This window comes from Schistocerca cancellata, chromosome 4 (assembly GCF_023864275.1).
Source record: "Schistocerca cancellata isolate TAMUIC-IGC-003103 chromosome 4, iqSchCanc2.1, whole genome shotgun sequence".
Classification (NCBI taxonomy): Eukaryota; Metazoa; Arthropoda; class Insecta; order Orthoptera; family Acrididae; genus Schistocerca; species Schistocerca cancellata.
Window position 1 is genome coordinate 47,027,931 of NC_064629.1, and position 24,919 is coordinate 47,052,849.

General features: G+C 45.1%; 1 pseudogene; it reads right to left on the reverse strand.

Annotated features, from left to right (window-relative positions):
- Positions 1–20,753: 20,753 nt before the first annotated feature.
- Positions 20,754–20,871, reverse strand: LOC126185579 (5S ribosomal RNA; annotated as a pseudogene).
- Between the last annotated feature and the right edge of the window lie 4,048 nt (positions 20,872–24,919).

Below are 24,919 nucleotides of genomic sequence, written 5' to 3' on the forward strand. Positions count from 1 at the left end.
TCTGCATTCGTTTGATCAGATATGAAATTATCCACTGGTTGCCTTCACTGTCAGTCCCATAAAAGTTCAATTTACCTAGGAGAATACTGTGATTCAAACAAAATACCAGCCGGAGCGATTGTATTATTTAATGCTTGTAAAACCCGGTGGGTGAACATGGAAATGGCATTCTGGGTATAGCAACCCTTCTGAATCACAAACTGTGATTAGCGTTCCAGTCGGAAACCAGTCTCATATTCGGGCAGATTGGTGGCGGAATCACACCCATCCAGAGCGGAGTCCAGTATTTAGCCTGCAACAGCGAAAGGATGGCAGAGGCGCAGTTTGTGCCGACACACCTGCGACGGCGTCCAGTAGTGAAGAGGCAGTCGGCGTTATTAATTGAGCCGTGCAGCCGCTATCGCGATGGCGGGGGCGGCGCCATGGCCCGTGATTTACGCGCTGGCGTGCGCGCCGCCCTTTAGTCACGGGCCCACTTTCAATTGTTCTTTCTCACCTGTGCGCCACAGATGGGGGCGGCACGATAAGCCACCGCCGCTACCAAATGGATTTCTCGGTCCTCGCCGAAGCGACTTGCACGCGAGACGCGCTGCCACTGCAACGAATAAACAAGCGCCTAACGCCGACAGTGGCGTGACAGGACGCCCCTCGTCCTACACACGTGCTCCGCGTTCGATTTGCGCGATTGTCGTCCGCTTCGATCTCAGGTAATTGCGCCGCAGCGAGCCTTCCCAGTCGGAGATCCTAATCGGGTTAAACCTCGTCTGTAATACAACAACCTTAACAGTTTCCTATCCAGGACACTTCCAGCAGATACGTCCTGACCTTTACGTGACATCGTAGCCGCGTCATTTGTTTGCCGTGTGGAGAGTTCAGCGCGTTTCTAGGAGACAGATACAAAATCGCTCCAAAATTTAACGAACTACAGACTACAGTAGCAATATAGTGATGTATCCAAATATCTGTGACTATAGTAGTCACAGAAAATTATTAATTCGAATTTTTTATTGCTTTACGGGTACGGCACTACAGCTCGAGGACATTGGTTCAAATGGCTCTGAGCACTAAGGGACTTAACTTCTGAGGTCATCAGTCCCCTAGAACTTAGAACTACTTAAACCTAACTAACCTAAGGCCTGCACACACATCCAAGCCCGAGGCAGGATTTGAACCTGCGACCGTAGCGGTCGCGCGGTTCCAGACTGTGGCGCCTAGAACCGCTCGGCCACACCGGCCGGCTCGAGGACATTGTCAGATTTATTGTGCTACTGTAGATCTATAATACTGGAATGGCTAAGGTCACCGCACGGAACATCTCTAGTAGCTGGTATCCGATGCACCATTGCCCATTTACTGTAACCCTCGCACCCTGACATTGACGACGCGACACACAAGTTGTTTCACAATTGCATACTACAGGCTCGATGCCGACATCTCTCCAAAAGACTAATGCCGCTCTAAGGAGCTGTCTCGCCATTGTGCGGCTCCTGCGCTAATGTGTAAGCTTCGTGGACACTGTCGGAGTCATTCTGCTAATGTACATCTACGATACTGGCGCGGGGAACCTCTAATAGGAGTCCAGTAGCTTGTATCCGATGCACCACCACCCACGTACTGTAACCCTCCCACCCTCACAATGACGATGAGACACAGAAATTGAATCACGATTTAATTCTACAGGCTCTATGCCGACTTTTCTCCAAGACAATAATGCCGCCTTCAGGAGTTGTCTCGTCATTAAACGATTAATGGGCTTTTGCATAAGCCTCGAGGACATTGTCAGAGTCATTCTGCTACTGTACATGTATGATACTGACGCGGGTATGGTCACCGCAAAGAATCTCTCCTGGGAGTCGAGTAGCTTGTATCCGATGCGCCACTGTCGGTTTACTGTAACCATCGCACTCTCACAATGACAATGCGACACAGAAATTACTTCGCAATTCCATACTACTGGCTCCTTGCCGACTTCCCTCGAGGAGACTAATGGCGCCCTCAGGAGCAGCCTCGACATTAGTCTGGTGCTCGGCTATTACATAAACGGTGAGGACATTGTTGGATTCATTCTTCTATTGAACATCTATGAAATGGCGCGGCCCTGGTCACCGCACGAAACCACTCCTGGGAGTCCAATAGCTTGTATCCGATCCGCCATTGCCCGTTTATATTAACCCTCGCACCTTCACATTGACGATGCGACACAGTAATTCCAACGCGACTGAATACTACGGACTCCGTTCCGACATCTCCCCAAGAGACTAATGCCGCCCTCAGGTGTTCTCTCGCCAATAGGTGGGTGTTGTGCGATTGCATAAGCCTAGAGGACATTGTCAGAATCATTCTGCTATTGTACATCTATGACGCTGGCGCGACTACGGTCAACGCATTGAAACTCTCCTGGGAGTTCAGTAACATATTCGATCCACCCTCTTTTGCAGGCCGCATGCCACCTACTCTCCAAGAGACTAACGCCGCCCTCAGGAGTTGTCTTACCATTAGGCGCGAACCGGGCTATTGCATTAGCATCGAGGATGTTGTGAGAGTCATTCTACTAGTGTACATCTATGATAATGGCGCGGCTACGGTCACCACATGGAACCTCTCCTCGGAGTCCAGTAGCTTGTATCCAATGCTCCACTGCCCATTTACTGTAAACTTCGGACTCTCACACTGACGATATGACACATCTTTGCTTCACGATTGGATACTACATGCTCCATGTCAACTTCTCTCCGAGAGACTAATGCCGCCCTGAGGAGCTGTCCCGCCATTTAGCGGGTGCAACGCTAATGAATAAGCCTGGAGTCACACTGCAAGTGAACATCTGTGATACTGGTTCGGGTGCGGTCACTGCTTGGAACCTCTCCTGGGAGAATTATAGTCTGCAACCGATGTTCTGCTACCAATTTACTGTAACCGTCGCACCCTCACATTGACGATGCGCCACAGAAATTCCTTTGTGATGGCATACTACAGGCTCCACACCGATTTCTGTCCAATAGGCTAATGCCACCCTCAGGAGTTGTCTCGCCATTAGGTGGGTGCCGGGCTACTTCATGAGCCTGGAGGACATTCTCTGAGTCATTTAGCTAGAGTACATCTATGATACGGCTGTGGGTACGGTCACAGCACGGTACCTGTACTTGGAGTCCAGTGACTTGTGTCCGATGCACAGCTCTCCAAATGCTGTACCCCTCGCACCATCACATTGACGATGCAGCACAGAAATTGTTTCGCAGTTGCATACTACAGACTCCCTGCGAACTTTCCTGCAAGTGACTAATGCCACCTCAGGAGTTGTCTCGTGATTAGACGTTTGCTTTGTTATTGCGTAAGCCTCGAGGACATTGACGGAGTTACTTTGCTGATATGCATCTACAATACCGGCGCGACTACAGTCATCACCTGGAAGAAATCCTGGGAGTCCAGTAGCCTGTATTTGATGCACCGCAGCCTGCTTACTGTACCCCTCGCAGCATCACATTCACGATGCAACACAGAAATTGCTTCGAGATTGCATACTGCAGACCCCTTGCCGACTTCTCTCCAAGAGACAATGCCACCCTCAGGAAGTGTCTCGCCATTAGGGAAGTGCAGCGCTACTATATTAGCGTCGAGGATATCGTCGGAGTCATTTTGCTAGTGTTCATCTATGATGCCCGCGCAGCTACGGTCACCACATGGAACCTCTCGTGAGAGTCCAGTAGGTTGTATCCGATGCACCACTGCCCGTTTACTGTAACCCTTACACTTTCACATTGATGATGCGACACAGAAATTGTTTCTCGTTAGCATACTGGAGACGTCTCTCCATTAGGTGGGTGCAGAGTTATTGCATAAGCCTCGAGGACATTGTCGGAGTCATTCTGCTAGTGTACATCTATAATACTAGCGCGGCTACAGCCACCGCATTGAGCCTCTTGTGGGAGTCCAGTAGCTTGTATCCGATGCAATGCTGCCCGTTTACTGTAGAACTCGCATCAACACATTCGAGATACAACACAGAAATTGCTTCACGATTGCATACTACAGGCTCCCTGCCAACTTTCTTCCAATACATTAACGCCGCCCTCAGGAGTTGTAATCCCATTAGGCGGATGCTGCGCTGATGCATAAGACTGGAAGACATTTTTGGAGTCACCCTACTCATGTACATCAATGATATTGTCGCGGCTGCGGCCACCGCTTGGAACCTCTCCTGCAAGTATAGTGGCCTGCATCACTACCCGTTTACTGTAATCCTCGCACCCTCACCTTGACGATTTGACACAGAAATTGCATAGCGATTGAATACTACACACTCCATGCCTCTCAGAGAGACCAATGCCGCTCTTAGGAATTGTCTTATCACTAGGCGGGTGCTGGGCTTTTGCATAAGCGTCGAAGGCATTGTCTGAGTTAGTCTGGCAGTAAACATCTATCATACTGGTGCGGCTAGGGTCACAGCATGGACATCTCGTGGGAGTCCAGTAGCTTGTATCGGATACACCGCTGCCCGATTACTGTACCCCTCAGAACATCACACTGACGATGCAACACTGAAATCGCTTTGTGATTGCATACTGCAGGTACCATGTTGACTTTTCTCCAAGAGACTAATTCCGCCTTCAGGAGTTGTCTCGCCATTAGGCGGGTGCAGTGCTACCGCGTAAACCTTGACGATATTGTCGGAGACATTCTGCTTGTGTACACCTATGATCCTTGTGTGGCTGTAGACACCGCAGGGAACCTACCCTGCGAGTCCAGTAGCCTGTAACCGACGAACCGCTGCCCATCTGCTGTAACCCTTACACCCTCACATTGACGATGCGACACAGAATTTGATTTGCGATTGCATACTACAGGCTTCCCGCCGACTTCCCTGCAAGAGAATAATGTCGCGCTCAGGAATTGTCTCGGAACTAGGTGGCTATTGCATAAGCGGATACAAGCTACTAGACTCCGAGGAGCGGTTCGATGCGGTGACCGTTGCCCCGCCAGTATCATAGATGTACGCTAGCAGAATGACACCGACAATATGCAGTAGCACCTTCTGAGTGCGGCATTAGTCTCCTAGAGGGAAGTCGGAATGGAGCCTGTAGCATGCAATCGCGAAGCAATTTCTGTGTCACATCGTGAATGTGAGGGAGCGAGAGTTACAGTGGAGCATCCGATACAAGCTACTGGACTTATCCGGTAGCGCTGCAACCGCGTCACGACGAAACAACTACTGAGGGCATCATTAGTCTCTTGGAGAGATTCGGCATGGAGCCTGTAGTATTTAATCGTGAAGCAATTTCTTTGTCGCATCGTCAATGTGAGGGTGCGAAGGTTACGGTAAGCAGGCAGTGGTACAAGGGATACAAGCTACTGGATTCCTACTAGAAAACTCGGTGACCGTAACCGCGCCGGTATCATAGGTGTTCAGTACCAGTATGACTCCAACAATATCCTTTTAGGCTTATGCGGTAGTGCTGCACCCGATTAATGACGAATCAACTCTTGAGGGCGGCATTAGTGTCTTGGAGAGATTTGGCATGGAGAAAGTAGTATTTAATCGCCAAGCAATTTCTGTGTCGCATGGTCAATGTATGGGTGCGAGGTTAACAGTAAACTGGCAATGGAGCATCGGATACGAGATAGTGGATTCCCAGGAGAGTTTCCTTGCGGTGACAGTAGCCTCGCCAGTATTATAGATGTACACTAGCAGAATGACACCGACAATGTCTTCGACGCTTACGCAATATCCCGGCAGTCGATGAATGGCGAAACAACTCCTGAGGGCAGCATTAGCATCGGAGAGTGAAGCCGGTATGGAGACTGTAGTATTCAGTCACGAAGCAATATCTGTCAGTTTGGGGGTGCGAGGGATGCAGTAAACCGGCAGCGGTGCATCTTCACGGCGGATATTACACGATACACAGTTCTACCTACATCGTGCAGTAAGTGTGCAAGCCCTGGCCACGCCTGACTTTTCAGAGTGGATTGCCTTCTGCGAATGTATCTTTAGACGATGTGAAAATGATCCACTGTTCCTCGCACACATGTTATGCACAGACGCAGCATGCCTTAACTGAGGCGGAATTACGAATATTCGCTACACATGCTTTTGTGCTTACGAGGACCTACACGCTACTGATGAGGCGGCACATCAGCGAGCATTTTTCGTTAACGTTTGTTGGTCAGATGACTTTGACGATCGATTGATAGGACCACGTTTTCCAACTGACCGGCTCGATGGTCGTGTTAACCTTCATTTCTGCAACACGAGCTAACTGACTGTTTGGATGACGTACCTTGTGGTGAAAGTATGTACAAATGCATATGTGGTACCTGCATGACGGTGCACCGAGCGACGTGGCGCAGTGGTTAGTACACTAGACTCGCATTCGGGAGGACGACGTTTCAAACCCGCGTCCGGCCATCCTGATTTAGGTTTCCCGTGATTTCCCTAAATCGCTTCAGGCAAATGCCGGGATGCTTCCTTTGAAAGGGCACGGCCAACTCCCTTCCCATCCTTCCCCAATACGATGGGACCGATGATCACGCTGTTGTCCTCCCCCCCCCCCCCCCCCAAAACCGACCAACCAACTAATCACGATGGTGCACCTGCAAGCTGTCATGTGGCTGTTTGGGAATGCATAGCGCGCATATTCTACACCAGGACTTCAAACAAATGTGCACGAGGGGCAAGCTGTGAACAGCAGGGCGCGAGCATGGAGGCAGCGGGCCACTTCCGGCAAAGGGTGAAGAGGGGGGACAGAACAGCTGCCGTTGCCTGTTCGTCATTTCATTTAAATCCGCGGCCAGCTGTGTGGAAATCACTACGTGAATTGTAATTCCTACAAATGAAACAAATAAACAAAAATGCACACGTGCCACATTATCTTGTTAACGTATACTTGTACATTTTCCTTAATTTACTTTGTGAGCTGTTATACAAAAATGACGTAATTAAAGAGTGGGATTCTCGGTTCTCTTCCACTTTTGTTGCTTAAAATTGCTCCTGTTTCCGGAGTAATTCTTCTCGTACACTGTAGACGCAGAGCGCAGTTTAGATTGCGACCATACAGCGAGTTCCTCAGGAGCGTATTCTTACTTTTCATTGCAGAGAGCATTTGTTCACAAACGTGGAACCGAACATTGATATTATAGTAGCTGCCTGTTTCTGTAAACGAAAATGGTTCAAATGGCTCTGAGCACTATGACACTTAACATCTATGATCATCAGTTCCCTAGAACTTAGGACTACTTAAACCTAACTAACCTAAGGACAGCACACAACACCCAGTCATCACGAGGCAGAGAAAATCCCTGACCCCGCTGGGAATCGAACCCGGGAACCCGGGCGTGGGAAGCGAGAACGCTACCGCACGACCATCTGTAAACGAATAAGTCCGTCTTAAAAGACGTGTCTGTAGAATTGCAATATGTTTTTCTTGTACTGGCATTTGTTTTTTCTGTCACACTGCAGGTCAATAATTTCTAGCTGTAGTTCAGAACGAATCTTTTCAATATTAGCCGAATATGGAGAGGGGAACAGATCAAAATCCTAAAATGAATATGAACAGTCACAACAGCAATAACCTTTTTCTACATGAGGCTACAGTTTTCGGTCTGTTTTAGACCATCTTCAGACCATACACGAGGACGGTAGACTGTGGCTATGAACGGAGCAGGCGGTACAACTCCACGAACGCTGGGCAGTTAACGTTTGAGGAGTTGGAGCGCCTGCTGCGTTCACAGCCACAGTCTACCATCGTGGTGTAAGGTTTGAAGATGGTCTAAAACGGACCGAAACCCGTACCCCCAAATAAAAAAGTTTATTGCGGTTGTGACTGTTCATATTTATTTTCAAGTAATAAATAAACCCCTGTATTTCAGAGAGACATTGCAGATCAAAATCACTTTCTGTTGCTATCAGATCTTGAAAACGCTGCTCCAGTTCTACCTTAAAGGATACTAAAATATGTAAATAACATTGAAAGTCTTTGTTACAGCACCTTGCACAGACCTTTGCGAAATGTGCTTCATTTCCTTTTTCCTTATGCCAATTTGCGAATCTATCGTTTTGCGTAAAAAGGTAATACTCCTCGCACAGGGGACTGAGATGCGAAGACATTGTCGGTGTTACACACGACCGACTCGCCCATACTTCACAGTCGGTGACTCTCTGGTGCTGTTGCCCTCACTCCCCACCACGCCGCAACTGCTCTGCTCGCGTGAGCAACCGCGAGCGCTCCAGCCTGGAGCCTCGTTCTGTATCCAGTGCATAGGTCGTGGTTTGCCAGTCCCATGGCCTCCAGGGTCCCTCTACTTGAACGCGCTGGAGTTTTTTGTGTGGGAATATTTCACAGCTTTTGGCGTACATCTACATTTACATCTACATGGATACTCTGAAAATCAAGTCTCTCTTATTCAACTCTCTAACAGCGTGTGAAAAAAAAACCGAAATCTATATATCTTTCTGATTTCCCATATTTTATTATGATGATCGTTTCTCCCTATGTAGTCGGCGTCAATAAAATATTTTTGCATTCAGATTGCATTAGTGATTGAACTTTGGTGAGAAGTTTCCGCCCCGACAAAAAACGCCTTTGTTTTAATGCTGTCCATCCCAAATCCTGTATCATATCCGTGACACTCTCTCTCCTCTTTCGCGATAATACAAAACGTGCTGCTCGCCTTTGGACTTCCTCGATGCACTCCGTTAATCCCGTCTGGTAAGGACACCAGATCGCGCAGCAATACTCCAAAAGAGGACGGACAAACGTAGTGTAAGCAGACTCTTTAGTGCACCTATTACATTTTATAAGTGTTCTGCTAATAAAACGCAGTCATTGGTTTGACTTCCCCATGATATTTTCTATGTCTTCTTTCCAATTTAAATTGTTCGTAATTGTAGTTCCTAGGTATGAACTTGAATTTACGACCTTTAGATTAGAATGATTTATCGTGTAACCGAAGTTTAACGGATTCCTTTTAGCATTCGTGTGGATGACCTCACACTTTTCCTTATTTAGGGTCAATTGTCAATTTTCGCTCCATTTAGATACCTATTCTAAATCGTTTTGAAATTTGTTTGTATTCCAGCACCGTTGAGAGAGTTGATGAACTCGGAGAACTTGTGGATGGTTATCAGTGCATACATTGTAGACTTTCACAGTTGGTACTGACATCACTTAAAACCTCCGGACCATGGTCGATGTATAAAACATTGTCTTAACGTTCCCTCTCCGACAGCGGGAGCAAACGCACTGCTAATGTAGAATATATGGGTGGAGGCGACTGGATGCAATAGAGTACAGTGCTATACCATGCCGCTCGATCAGAAAAATGGTGCATTTGCTCTAGGTGTTAACACTTGTACTCCATTTACAAGCAATTTTATAACACGGAATGAGAAGTGATGTCATGATCGCATGGGTAGAACTGGCATAAAATTGATAGAATTACGAAAAATCACGGAAAATACATATACATTGAAGGAAAATACACCGAAATAGGAGGAATTGAGGAAGTACTTGCGTGTCTTCTGGTTGGCGCAAAACAATTCTTGTACATGGGAACAAGTATGCGAAAGGAAGAGGAATCCGAGAAAATGTTGACACGAAAGCGCTGGGAACCAGATAAACAGTCACTTTTTTCCGTCGAGACAGTATTCTACTGCATGTCTATTGAGGTAACAGTGATACATGCGAGTTGACTACTGTGTTTGACGCTTTTCAGGAAGACAGAGAACCATCTCCCTGTAAACTTACTTGAATCTGCGTTAAAGGATGACATCCTTTTCCCGCCATTTTCTCCCTAGACCGCCATGGGACGAAAGTACCCTCTGGTAGCAGTACTGTGTACTAGGTCAGTTGGACTCTGGACCTCATGGTGAACACAACTAGATGGAACTACTGCCTATGATGACTAGAATTGTTTAAATAAACACTGCATGCAAAATAAATACTTACATCCACCCTGTCCAGCAGTGCAGCACAGGCTAATTCCTTTTCCCCACAGTTCCAAGGAAGAGGTGGTGGTTGGATGACTTAGGTTGGAGGAGGTAGCCCAAGTGACCTATTTTCCCCTCATTTTCTTAGTTTAGTGAAATTAGCCCACGTGACCTTTTTCCGTCAAAATTTGAACTTCCCGCCATTTTCTCGGGGAGCGGGGATCTGGGATCCGCCATATTGGATAAATTTGGCAACAATACAATGTGGGGCCACACCGCCCTTGCCCCCTTCTGGCGAGCTCAGAACAGAGAAGGCTAGCTGTGGTCCAGTGTACCATTCAGAATGTCAACAAGGCTTTCCAGCAATATAACAGAATTCAGGGCATGAGGCGTGCATTGCCACACAGCCTCAGAGCATCAAAAGCAGAAACGCAAACGTTTCAGTGTCACATAACAAGGTAATGTGAAGTAATACCACATAACTTCATTGCCAGAGCGCCACTGCAAAATGAAATGTAGGTAGAAAGACCCGAGCTCGGCGACCCAGAATAGCCACTAATTTACCACAGTGAGGCAAGGAGTGCTGACGAGTGAGATAAACGAGGGAAAATGTGCACACACAACCACAGCCACCGCGTCATAAGTGCCACTTCGGCCCTTAAAATACACGAGGCTTTCGGAGCACAAAGACCCGTGTCTCTAGAACCAGAGAGAATGACAGTCTGTTGGGTTTTAGTGAAACCATGATTAGTTGGACGATGACGTCTTGCCTGCTACCGGCTTGCTGACTCCAAACTAAGCTGAAGCCAACCTCACGCATATCACAGCTGTGATCTGCCATTATTGCCTACTGGGACATCGTTTATGAGACGACTGGAATGCGGCAAGCCCACCTCCGTCATCTACGTACCGACCAGTCGTGGTGTGCTCGCACAGCCTCCTGGACGACTCGTCAGCATCCGCTGCAGTCTCGGTCGACAGTACCTTGTGCCCGCACTCCGTAGAGATTTAACAGGACTTCGGTACTCTTCGCTCCTTGGCAGCGGAATAGTCAGCGTGAAAATTGTTCCACTAGTAGCTTCGAACTACCTACCATAGAAACGAGTAGAGAATTATTGCTTTAAACGGGTTAGAGATATCAACTGTGAACTCACTTAAAAACATACTGTCCACTGAAGACATAATTAACCAATTCATTGTTATACAGACGTCGTACGCATAGTGCTGTAACAGAAAGTTTCGTACAATGAGGTGACAAAAGTTATGGACTCAAAAAGCCGTTGGAAGTCTCTTGCAGAAACATTGAGCCGTGCTGCCTCTACACACGTACATAATTGCGAAAGTCTTGACAGTGCAGGATTTCGTGCAGGATTTGACCTCTCGATTATGTTCCATAAATGTTCGATAGGATTCGTGTCGGGCAATCTGGTTGGCCAAATCGTTCACTAGAACTGTCCAGAATGTTCTCCAAACCAGTCGCGGGCTGTTGGGCTTGGTAATATGGTGTATTGTCATCCATAAAAATTCCATCATTGTTTGGGAATATGAATTTACACTCAACGATCGGTTCAGTTGGACCAGAGGACCCAGTCCATTACATGTAAACGCAGCGCACGCCAGTATGGAGCCACCATTAGCTTGCACATTGCATTGTTGACAACTTGAGCCCATGGCTTCGTGGGGTCTGCGCCACACTCGAACCGTACGATCAGCTCTTACCAACTGAAATCAGAAGTTCTCTGACCAGGCCACCGTTTTCCAGTCGTGTAGGTTCCAACCGATACAGTCACTAGCCCAGGATTAGGAACGGCAGGCGATGTCGTGCTGTTAGCAAAGGGACACGTGTCGGTCGTCTGCTGGGATTGACCATTAACGCCAAATTTTGCCCCACTGTCCAAACGGATACGTTCGTCGTACATCCAACATTGACTACTTCGGTTATTTCTCACAGTTTTGCTTGCCTGTTAGCACTGACAACTGTACGCAAACGCTGCTACTCACGGTCGTGAAGTGAAGGTGGTCGGCGACTGCGTTGTCCGTGGTGAGAGATAATGCCTGAAATACGGTATTCTCGTCACATCCTTGACACTGTGGATCTCGACATATTGAATTCCCTACCGATTTACGAAATGGAATGTCCCATACGTCTATTTCCAACAACATTCCGCGTTCAAAGTCTTTTAATTCCCGCCGTGCGCCCTTAATCGCGTCGGAAACCTTTTCCCACGAATCACCTGAGTACAAATGACAGCTCCATCAATGCATTGCCCTTTTATACCTTGTGAACACGATACTACTACCATCTGTATATGTGCATATCGCTATCCAATGACTTTCATCACCTCAGTGTAAGATGCAGTGTGTGAAGCAGTGAAATGTGTAACCAGACTCACAGGTTATGTATGACTGTATTCAGCAAGATTAATGTTCTTTCCTCGGCCTAGGATCCAAAGAAGTTAAAACCCTATAGCAATACTTTGCATTCAGTTTATTGGTGAGAAGGGTCTACCTATATCAGTGGTTAACTGTGAATAATGCGTACGCAGGTAATGACCACTTTTTATCACAACCACTATCTCTGTAGAATGAAGAAGTGCGAACTGTACTACTGTGACGAAACCACAGATTTTGTTGTATATGTCTTGCTTATATGAAACGGTATTCCTCATTCAAATTCTTTTCACACCAACTGCCTATGAAATAAAACCTATCACATAAGAGAAACAAACGGTACTATCAAAGACTACTTTCCTTAAATGAAGGAATTTAATCTGCGGGACAAAAAAAAACAGACTAAAAAGAAGAAAAGACTCCAAACATCACAAAAAAAACACCATACAGTTTGAAATATATGCAATACATGAATAGCAATGGTTCAAGTAGATGATTAGGAGGAGGAGGAGGAGGACATTACTGTTTAACGTCCCGTCGACAACGAGGTCATTAGAGACGGAGCACAAGCTCGGATTAGGGAAGGATGGGGAAGGAAATCGGCCGTGCCCTTTCAAAGGAACCATCCCGGCATTTGCCTGAAGTGATCTAGGGAAATCACGGAAAACCTAAATCAGGATGGCCGGACGCGGGATTGAACCGTCGTCCTCCCGAATGCGATTCGAGTGTGCTAACCACTGAGTAGATGATTAGTTTGGCAGATACAAACAGATGGCATTTTATGACTGCACAGCTTCCAAGAAGTTTTCCTTGTGCCAACCAATCAAAGTAGATATTAGTTTAGAGCATTGCTCACAGAACATATAAAATATCACTACAGAATTTTGCAGTGCTGGCTTGCGAGAGACACTGACAAGCTTCCTGTTGAGTAACCTTAATACGTACGTACAGTACAAGGAAGAAGTGGCCTGTGCTGCAAATGAAGGTAAATGAATCAATGTGAGGTAAGAGACCCTAGTCGGGAAACGACCGATTCGAAAGATATAGTCCGCCGCTCGTGGTCTCGCGGTAGCGTTCTCGCTTACCGAGCACGGGGTCCCGGGTTCGATTCCCGGCGGGGTCAGGGATTTTCACCTGCCTCGAGATGACTGGGTGTTTGTGTTGTCCTCATCATTTCATCATCATCCAGGAAAGTGGCGCAATTGGACTGAGCAAAGATTGGGTAATTGTACGGGCGCTGATAACCACGCTGTTGAGCGCCCCACAAACCAAACATCATCATCATCATCGAAAGATATAAGCCAAAATATCCTCCAGTTCTGCCTCAGCCTGGCGCGGCGCCCAAACTAAGGGCACCAACTTTCGAACCCTGGTAATGACGTTAAGAATTCCCCCTGAATACTCTCCAATACCCTCAGATAATTTACCCTGTGGATGAACTAGTAACGGTGCTGGTAACTTGGTGTCAGAGAAACCCAAAATCCTAAGTATACGGTAGAGTAATGAAGAATTCCATTTACTAGCACGAGTTCCACAAGCTGCTTCACCTACAACGACTGTTCAAAACGGCGTCCCCCAGCATCAATGCAGGTGTGGCATCGTCGCACAAGGTTCTGTCGTACCCGTTCTAACATCCGCGGTGTCGCTTGAACAGTTCCTCAAGCAGCGATAATTCTTGCCAGGAAATCCTCTTCAGTGTCTACATGTGGCTCGTGCACAAGACTTTTCACACGGCTCCACAAGACGGAATCAAGTGGGGTGGGATCAGGTGAATGCGCTGGCCGCGAAACAGAAGCTCCCACGCCTATCCACTTTTCAGAGAATGTCTGATCTACATCTGCATCTACATCTACATACATACTCCGCAATGCACCATACAGTGCGTGGCGGAGGGTACCTCGTACCACAACTAGCATCTTCTCTCCCTGTTCCACTCCCAAACAGAATGAGGAAAAAATGACTGCCTATATGCCTCTGTACGAACCCTAATCTCTTTTATCTTATCTTTGTGGTCTTTCCTCAAAATATAAGTTGGCGGTAGTAAAATTGTACTGCGGTCAGCCTCAAATGCTGGTTCTCTAAATTTCCTCAGTAGCAATTCACGAAAAGAACGCCTCCTTTCCTCTAGAGACTCCCAGCCGAGCTCCTGAAGCATTTCTGTAACACTCGCGTGATGATCAAACCTACCAGTAACAAATCTAGCAGCCCGCCTCTGAATTGCTTCTATGTCCTCCCTCAATCCGACCTGATAGGGATCCAAACGCTCGAGCAGTACTCAAGAATAGGTCGTATGAGTGTTTTATAAGCGGCCTCCTTTACAGATGAACCACATCTTCCCAAAATTCTACCAATGAACCGAAGATGACAATCCGCCTTCCCCACAACTGCCATCACATGCTTGTCCCACTTCATATCGCTCTGCAATGTTACGCCCAAATATTTAATCGATGTTACTGTGTCAAGCACTACACTACTAATGGAGTATTCAGACATTACAGGATTCTTTTTCCTATTCATCTCCATTAATTTACATTTATCTATATTTAGAGTTAGCTGCCATTCTTTACACCAATCACAAATCCTATCCAACTCATCTTGTATCCTCCTACAGTCACTCTACGATGACACCTTCCCATACACCACAGCATCATCAGCAAATAGCCGCACATTGCTATCCACCCTATCCAAAAGATCATTTATGTGTTCGTGAACCGTAAGTCCAAAGTGATGTGGGGATCTCTCATATTGGAACCACATTCGTTGACGAATAACATGTGGGTTATGTTCCAGAACAGGGGTAGTATGTCTCTCATAAACATTGTGCACAGTGGTTATTTAGACAGGGAGAAAGAAGAAACAGGCCTAATACGTAATCATTGACTATTCCTGCCCACACGTTGGCTGATAGTCTGTGTTGATGGTTCTTCACAATCGTACTGTGGGGGTTCTCAGCGACACAAACGTGACTATTCTGATTATTTGGCATTACGTCTCTTGTGAAACAGGCGTCATCCGTGAAAAGTACACACGCAGTAAAACGAGGATGGACGATAACGCGCTGCAAGAACCATTGGCAGAACACATCAGTTCCGACGTCAACAGGAGTCAAAGCATGTTCTTCCTGTGATGGTTGGGGGTGTCGCTGCGTTTTCCGTAATACTCATCGCACAGTACAATGCAAAACATTCATTTCACGTGAAACTGATCGAATGATGATTTCAGGCGCCTCATCCATTCGAGTAAGCACTGCATCTTCTATGTCGGGAGACTGTGTTGTTCGTCGTGCTCCTCGGTTGTTGTACTTGGGATACCAATCACCCAGTCATTGGAACAGTCTTGGAAATATGGTGTGAGCTGTATGTCTTCTACGCGGATATTTGGTCATATAATGCTGTTCCCATTTGCTTGCCCATACACGAAAATCATGTCTGCAAGTACCGGGTACAACTCCATTCAACTTGTAAACAGAGACTTCAGTCTACTACAGTATAGACAATGTACACTAGGACTGTTCATATCAGTTCACAGTACGCCTTCTGCTTTGGATTAGTTGCTGTATTATCCCAACCTCTGCACCAAAGTGCTCGTAGGGATTGCCTACCCTACAATCTCAGCGACAACAGTACCGGTACATGTATTCCACTGTCGAAAGTATCAAAACGATTTTCGGTTATATCTTTCGACTCGGTCGTTTCCGGACGAGAGTCCCTCGATTCGAAACGCTTTGTTACTACCAAAGGCGCCAACAACAACTACGATGATTTCATAAAACTGCTTTACCCAGCAATGTTCACTTACGAAAAAAATATCGAATTTTTTTCTTTACATAAAAAGTGGCAAATTTGTAAGCTTCGCTGTCGGGCTGGGTGGAAAGACTATCGGATTAGCGCAGATATTTGCTGTCGGTTCCAGATTATTAGGAGACACCCGGAGGGGAGAAATTGGCTTCCTGCAATCTGCCGTGATCCCGTTAACTGGCATCAGCACAATCGCAGAGCTGGGAAATGAGTTCATCAGCTAATTTAGACGCCGGAATCTCATCACCCGGTGGAGAAATGAAGGGTGAGACAACTTGTGATGGGGAAATCTCTCTTTCCGTCTGTAATATATATCCGCACGCAGCTGTCAACAAAACAAGCCACCGCCGCCCGTCGCAATCCACTTAGCAGCTGGCAAGCGCCCGCTGTTTGCTGCCTGCCGCAATCCAATGGTGCTTTCATTTATTCTTTCTCGTCGCGTATATTGTACCTGCCGTGGAGATGCTGGACAACGTTGATTTCTACCGATACCGTTCTCAAAAACATTTGTGATACCACCCCAGTTCTCTCAAAGTCTTACGCAAGTATATATCAACTAAGCGTGGTTGTTGTTGTTGTGGTCTTCAGTCCTGAGACTGGTTTGATGCAGCTCTCCATGCTACTCTATCCTGTGCAAGCTTCTTCATCTCCCAGTATCTACTGCAACCTACATCCTTCTGAATCTGCTTAGTGTATTCATCTCTTGGTCTCCCTCTACGATTTTTACCCTCCACACTGCCCTCCAATGCTAAATTAGTGATCCCTTGATGCCTCAAAACATGTCCTACCAACCGATCCCTTCTTCTAATCAAGTTGTGCCACAAACTTCTCTTCTCCCCAATCCTATTCAATACCTCCTCATTAGTTACGTGATCTACCCACCTTATCTTCAGCATTCTTCTGTAGCACCACATTTCGAAAGCTTCTATTCTCTTCTTGTCCAAACTAGTTATCGTCCATGTTTCACTTCCATACATGGCTACACTCCATACAAATACTTTCAGAAACGACTTCCTGGCACTTAAATCTATACTCGATGTTAACAAATTCCTCTTCTTGAGAAACGCTTTCCTTGCCATTGCCAGTCTACATTTTATATCCTCTCTACTTCGACCATCATCGGTTATTTTACTCCCTAAATAGCAAAACTCCTTTACTACTTTAAGTGTCTCATTTCCTAATCTAATTCCCTCAGCATCACCCGACTTAATTTGACTACATTCCATTATCCTCGTTTTGCTTTTGTTGATGTTCATCTTATATCCTCCTTTCAAGACACTGTCCATTCCGTTCAACTGCTCTTCCAAGTCATTTGCTGTCTCTGACAGAATTACAATGTCATCGGCGAACCTCAAAGTTTTTACTTCTTCTCCATGAATTTTAATACCTACTCCGAATTTTTCTTTTGTTTCCTTTACTGCTTGCTCAATATACAGATTGAATAACATCGGGGAGAGGCTACAACCCTGTCTTACTCCTTTCCCAACCACTGCTTCCCTTTCATGCCCCTCGACTCTTATAACTGCCATCTGGTTTCTGTACAAACTGTAAATAGCCTTTCGCTCCCTGTATTTTACCCCTGCCACCTTCAGAATTTGAAAGAGAGTATTCCAGTTAACATTGTCAAAAGCTTTCTCTAAGTCTACAAATGCTAGAAACGTAGGTTTGCCTTTTCTTAATCTTTCTTCTAAGATAAGTCGTAAGGTCAGTATTGCCTCACGTGTTCCAACATTTCTACGGAATCCAAACTGATCTTCCCCGAGGTCAGCTTCTACCAGTTTTTCCATTCGCCTGTAAAGAATTCGCGTTAGTATTTTGCAGCTGTGACTTATTAAACTGATTGTTCGGTAATTTTCACATCTGTCAACACCTGCTTTCTTTGGGATTGGAATTATTATATTCTTCTTGAAGTCTGAGGGTATTTCGCCTGTCTCATACATCGTGCTCACCAGATGGTAGAGTTTTGTCATGACTGGCTCTCCCGAGGCCATCAGTAGTTCAAATGGAATGTTGTCTACTCCCGGGGCCTTGTTTCGACTCAGGTCTTTCAGTGCTCTGTCAAACTCTTCACGCAGTATCTCATCTCCCATTTCGTCTTCATCTACAACCTCTTCCATTTCCATAATATTGTCCTCAAGTACATCGCCCTTGTATAAGCCCTCTATATACTCCTTCCATCTTTCTGCCTTCCCTTCTTTGCTTAGAACTGGGTTGCCATCTGAGCTCTTGATATTCATACAAGTGGTTCTCTTCTCTCCAAAGGTCTCTTTAATTTTCCTGTAGGCAGTATCTATCTTACCCCTAGTGAGACAAGCCTCTACATCCTTACATTTGTCCTCTAGCGTGGTTATAAGACGATATAGGATATTCCCTTTACTAGATAAAGGCATAATGATGCTACATGTTAGTCTCACGTTGACAGAGAGACAATTAGAGAAAAAACTCTGCATGAGCAAAACCGAGCGAGGTGGCGCAGTGGTTAGCACACTGGACTCGCATTCGGGAGGACGACGGTTCAATCCCGTCTCCGACCATCCTGATTTAGGTTTTCCGTGATTTCCCTAAATCGCTTCAGGCAAATGCCGGGATGGTTCCTGTGAAAGGGCACGGCCGATTTCCTTCCCCATCCTTTCTTCACCCGAGCTTGCGCTCCGTCTCTAATGACCTCGTTGTCGACGGGACGTTAAACACTAATCTCCTCCTCCTCCTACATGAGCAAACAAATATGAAGAACCAAACAGGGCATAATCTTTTAAAGCAACCTTTTCCTGTCGTTATACATCTACATGATTACTCCGCAATTCACAAATAAGTGTGTGGCGTAGGGCTTTAAGGTCTTCACTTAAACCTAGATGTGGACTGAGGCGAAGTAGCAGTACTCAAACCTCCGCCTGGTTGTAACATTATTCGCTTAATCGATTTTTTTCCTTATTTCATTATTCGCGCCTGGGCCCTATAACAAAGCACTTTTTCTGAATTTTGCTTTAGTTTTTTCTTGTGCCTACATTACTTTCATTCTTTCAGAACGGGCTCTTACCGCTCGTCAGACAAAGTTGATGCTGTCTTCTTGGGTTTTTTTTTTCCAGGTCAACTGTCCAGTCGTGAATTTTCTGCCTAAAATTTTCTGTCTGGTATATCAAGATGTCTTATTCCTACTTCCTTCAGATCTTTTGCTGCTCTAATCTACATCTATACTCCACAAGTCACCTTAGCGCAGGGTACTTTGTGTACCAGTGTCATTTCCGCCTTTTCATATTCCAGTCGCACTTGGTTCACGGGAAGAGGGAATGCTGATAAACCTCCGATATATACGTAGGAGGTAGCAACACGTTGGCTGACTCTTCCGGGACTGTACGGTCTCGGACTATTACCAGTAAGCCATACTGTGATGCAGAACGCCTCTCTTGCAACGTCTGCCACTGGTGTTGCAGAGCATTACAGCGACGCTTCCGTTTGCGAAATGAACCTGTAACGAAAATTCATGCTCTTCTTTGGATCTTCCCTAGTTTCTGTAACAATCCTACCTGATCACAGACTGATGAGCAATATTCAAGTATTGGTCGAACCACTGTTGAGTAAAATACCTCCTTTGTTGAAGGGCTACATTTACTGTGGGTTCTTCCAACGAATATCAGTCCAGCATCTGCCATGCCAGAGATTAAGTTTAATTGCTGGTTCCGCTTTAAATCGCACCGTATGTATATTACTACCTATTTCATGAAAGTAACTTTTGTCAGTGATTGTGCTATAATCATGTAATCATCACAATACTCGGTCATTCGTTTATTTATACGCAATACGTTACATTTGTTTATGTTGAGCGTCAGCTGCCACTCCCTGCACTAAGCGTTTATCCTCTGCAGGCCCTCCTGCCCTTCCCTGCAATTTCCTGCCGTTCCGATTTCTCTATATACGACAGCGTCATACTTGAAAAGCCTCATGCAACTTCCGACGTTATCATACTAGGTTATTTATATATATTATGAAAAGTAAGGGTCCCGTAACAGCTGCTTGGGATACGCCCTAGGTTACTTTTACGTCTGAAGACTTCTGACCGCTGAGAATGACATTCTTTGTTATGTAATTGTTTCAATTAACTCTTTACTGCGACATTCGTAAAATTACACAACCTGACTATTTAATCTGATCTGTTATATTCTTTTAATATGCCCATAGAATTTTAGCCTGCGTTTATTTCGTGTCCGAATAAAAGTTGGTGTACTTATAAATTTCTTTATTTTGTCTTGGTCTGCATGTTCCTTCTTCAGAAAAACTGTGCGTAAAAGTTTCCTGATTTCTTCTCTCTCTTTTGGATTTCTCCATTCTCTCTCTTTCTGTTTAAAATGAGTGTTCCAGCCCCATAAAGACACCTTGTTTGATGACTGTGGTGCAGTGTCTCAGTTTTGCGTATTCTGAAATGCATTTTCTTTAATAAACTCCGTCCGAACAGGCCGTGAAGGCCCAACGGTACAACCGGCCACTCTGTCATCCTCAACCCACAGGCGTCACTGGAAGCGGATACGGAGGGGCATGTGGTCAGCACACCGCTTTCCCGGCCGTACGTCAGTTTTCGTGACCGGAGCCGCTACTTCTCAGTCAAGTAGCTCCTCAGTTTGCCTCACAAGGGCTGAGTGCACCCCGCTTGCCAACAGCGCTCGGCAGACCGGATGGTCACCCATCCAAGTGCTAGCCCAGCCCGACAGCGCTTAACTTCGGTGATCCGACGGGAACCGGTGTTACCACTGCGGCAAGGCCGATGGCTTTCTTTGATAAACAGCCCTTGTAAATCTCAAGGCTCGTTCCAGTTTTCAGCGACGAATTTCTTCTGAGCCAGTCTCTCGAATGGGTTTTCTTATCTATTATTATTATTATTTATTTATTTATTTATTTATTTTATGGCCTTCATTGGACCACTCTAGTCAAACATACAAAGTTCTAAACAAGTTGTTACATAGGGATACAATTTGGTTCAACAATAACTTAATATGATATTTAGGTAATATTATTAGAGTCTATTCTTATATGAAAGGTGTTTGTCTGCCCAATATTTCTTCATTGTTTCAGATATTTTCTTTCTTTCTTCATCTGAGACAACCCTTCCTGTACTCCTTTTATTGATTTTCATTTGTAGTCTCGTTTGCGGGTCTTGCAGTATTCTGGTTTTCTCTGTCTTGTTTTTTAGTTCGTCTACTGTAATTTGAAGTTCTTTTATATCTTCCTTAATTTCTGTGATCCATTTAAACTCGCTCTTGCTATTCCACAATTTTTGTATTATTTTTTTACTAATTCTGTTTTCTGGAGTTCTCATCAGATGTCCAAAGAATGAGATGCGTTTCTTCCTGATTGTGCTCATGACTGGTTCTATTTTCTTATATACTGTTTCATTTGATGCTATTCTCCCAGGTCCATTTATTTTATACTGTTTATTTATACATGTCCTAATTATTCTTCTTTCTATTTTTAGTATTCTGTCAATTTCTACTGTATTAGTTGTTTTGAAGATAGTTCAGCTGCATACGTTATTTCTGGTTGTGTAACTGTTTTATAGTGTTTTAATTTTGTATCTATAGATAGGCTTTTTTTGTTGTATGCAGTTTTGGTAATGTAATTTGCATAGTTCAGTTTTTTATTCTACTCTGCCATGATGGCTTCTCATTTAGATTGTATGTTATTAATTCGCCTAAATATTTAAAATTATCAACAATTTTGATTTCCTGTTCTCCTATTGTAATTTTGTTTGCAAGTGGTGGATCAGTTAGCATAATCTCCGTTTTTTCAAATGATATTCTAAGGCCTACTTTCTCTGCTATTTCTTGTAGTGATTTCACTTGTTGCCTGGCTTCTTGAACGGTATTGGCTAGGAGAGCAAGATCATCAGCGAATCCCAAGCAGTTTAAGCTAATATCATCTTTTGCACTTCCAATTCTTATCCTCTTTGGATTGTACCATTCTCTCATTATGTATTCCAGTGCACAGTTGAACAGTAATGGTGATAGGCAGTCACTTTGTCTTAAGCCTGTTTTTATGAGAAATGGTTCCGAAATTTCTCCTCTAAACTTCACTTTTGATTTGGTGTTGGCGAAAATCAATTTTTGGGGTGCGCTATGGGATTATAGCGAGATCCCGGTTGATGGGAGGTTTAGGCATCCCTGATGTTCGGACCAAGGCTTCTACTTTATTTCTTCGGCGCACGGTTTTGACGTGTCTTCGCGTCCTCCAAACACTTGCAGCTAGCCTTTTTGCCTGCCTCCAATCTGCGGGATTTACCCCTCCAGTAGATGTTGGTAGGATAAATAATAAATTAAGGTCTATTCGGGAATTTTTTTGTTGGTGTCAGTTGTTCGGAGGTTGATATTATTTCCCAGTCGGATTTTGCTGTCAAAATGCTGTGACCTCGCTGGAAGATTCAAAATCGCGCTTCCTCTGTGGAGCCCGTATCGCCAGAGACATTGGAAGGTTGTTTGTTCCAATGTCAGTCTACTTGTTTTTCCGATGGAAGTGGCGTTCTCGTGGTATCAAGTCTTTCATAACCCTCTCCACACCTACGTTCTAGTTGTTCGCAATGGCCTCAGTGAGACAGACCGATGGAGTCGTTGCCGTGAAAAAGATACATTATGTCATCGATTTGTCGCCTACGGACAAAGACATTGCTGTTGGCTCCACCGACAATTGGTCTTTCTTGCCAGGACGATGGAAGTGGCAATCTCCAGTGAGATTCCCCTGCGTCTCTATTCAGCATTATTTCCCAGAACGAAGAACAGTACAGTTATGTGGCTTGTTGGGCATTATGTTCATTAGGTGGTGGGCAGCGGGTATCACGCGGACCCTCATGCCTTTTATCAATATGCCTATATGGTTATGGCCCACTGGACATGGCAAAGGGTGCCACGCTATCGTGGGCTTTTTTCGAATATTCTGTACCAGGCATTTAATTGCCAGGAAGTTGAATGAATAGTGGAGTCTCTTTCCTGTTCGAATGTTTCATTCTTGTTATCTTTCTTTGGTAAACTTGCCAAAAATGGGTTAACTGGTCCTCTGGGTACAAGTATTTTCGTCATGGTCCCTTTCCAGGGGTATTGTTGGAGAGTTTATTTCATTTTTGTGACCTTGTTTGTCTTGTTTTTTTAGTTGATAAAAAGTGAACAAATATTGTTTTAGGCCAGGGCCGGAAATGATTTTTTTTCCTTTTTTCAGTAGCAGAAATCATGTAGGATTACGTCTCTGCACGTCCATCTTTTCAGAGATGGTTTTGGGACTCGGCTGTCTAGTGTAGAATGTCAAATAAAACACATTTCAGCCGTCTACCTTCCATGCTATTGTTTCATTGGGCCACCAGTTTCGGCGATTTGCTACGCCATCTTCAGGTCCCCTAACTGACGTGTAGGAAGATTCCAACCTCGCATCCGGTCAAAATAGGGGCGAGCATTCTAAGACTGGTGTTTGTAGATTTCTGCTTGATACAGCGATCACTTTAACCATCATCTTATTTCACATTATATAGGATTAAGTCCAATTTTGTTTCTTTCCCTTTTGGGTACAAAAAACTGTAAGCATTTTTTGGTGATGGTGACACATGATCTACCAATAATGCGGAGTAACGGATCTGTCCGTTGCTAAAAAATCAGGTGCTTAATGTTACTTAATGAGAATAATAAATATTAAGCGTAACGCACCGCGTGCTAGCCTCTGAGATAGGAAGGTCAGCTATACCCGGATAGAACCTGCGAGGCGGGTTAACGCTCGTGGCTGGTGCAACAGCCAGCATGCTTGCGGTTTTTAGACGGTTTCCTACGCTCGTTGAGCAACTGCTACTCAGCATATATGGCCCACAAACAGTCACATAGGTGGCGCACACGACTTCCCTCCCTTAGGTTAACTGACGACAGGGAGGGTATCATGCCGTAAAGTTAAGTAAAATAAATTCCCAAAACATGAGTATGGTAGAACCAGTAACTAGACGGAGCAAACGCTAACGAAAAGAAAGAGAGAAAGAAATGGTACTTCTACTACTGCTTCTACTACTACTACTACTACTACTACTACTGGCACTAATAATAGTAATATTATTATTAATAATAATAGTCCGCTGCTCGTGGTCTCGCGGTAGCGTTCTCGCTTCCGGAGCACGGGGTCCTGGGTTCGACTCCCGGTGGGGTCAGGGATTTTTCCCTGCCTCGAGATGACTGAGTATTGTGTCGTCTTCATCATCATCATTCATCCACGTTATGGTCGCAGAAAGGCAACGGCAAACCACCTGCACTGCACCTGCCTAGTACGGCGGTGCGGGTCTCCCGCATCGTTCCCCTACGCTCTGTCACAGAGTATGGGACTTCATCATCATCATCAACATTAATTAAATGAGATCGTGCTCAGAAGGTAGTTTGCACCTTTGCAGAGTTTAAAAAAGGCTCAGTGAACCGTAAGACACTCTTCCAAATTCTGCTAGAACAATGCCTGGAACTGAATACCACTGCAAGAATTAGTGAAACACTAAATAGTACAAAATTTAAAGTAAAATTCAGGGGAGACAGTTCGAAACATTTTGAAATTAATTCAAGAGTGGGACAAGGTGATGGACTCTCTCCATTACTTTTCATCTGCGGCTCAGAAAAGTAACCCAGTAGGGGCGAAAACTAATATCGGTGCGAGAATTGACGAAGCAATCAAATTAGGAAGAATCAATACTAGGATAGACTGTTTAGCTTTACAGATTACCTGGCAATTATATTTCAGGACATTCAGACAGCATAAAAACAAACAGAAATTCTTAAAAAACAGCACAAAGGATGGGTCTCCAAGCACCATTTAA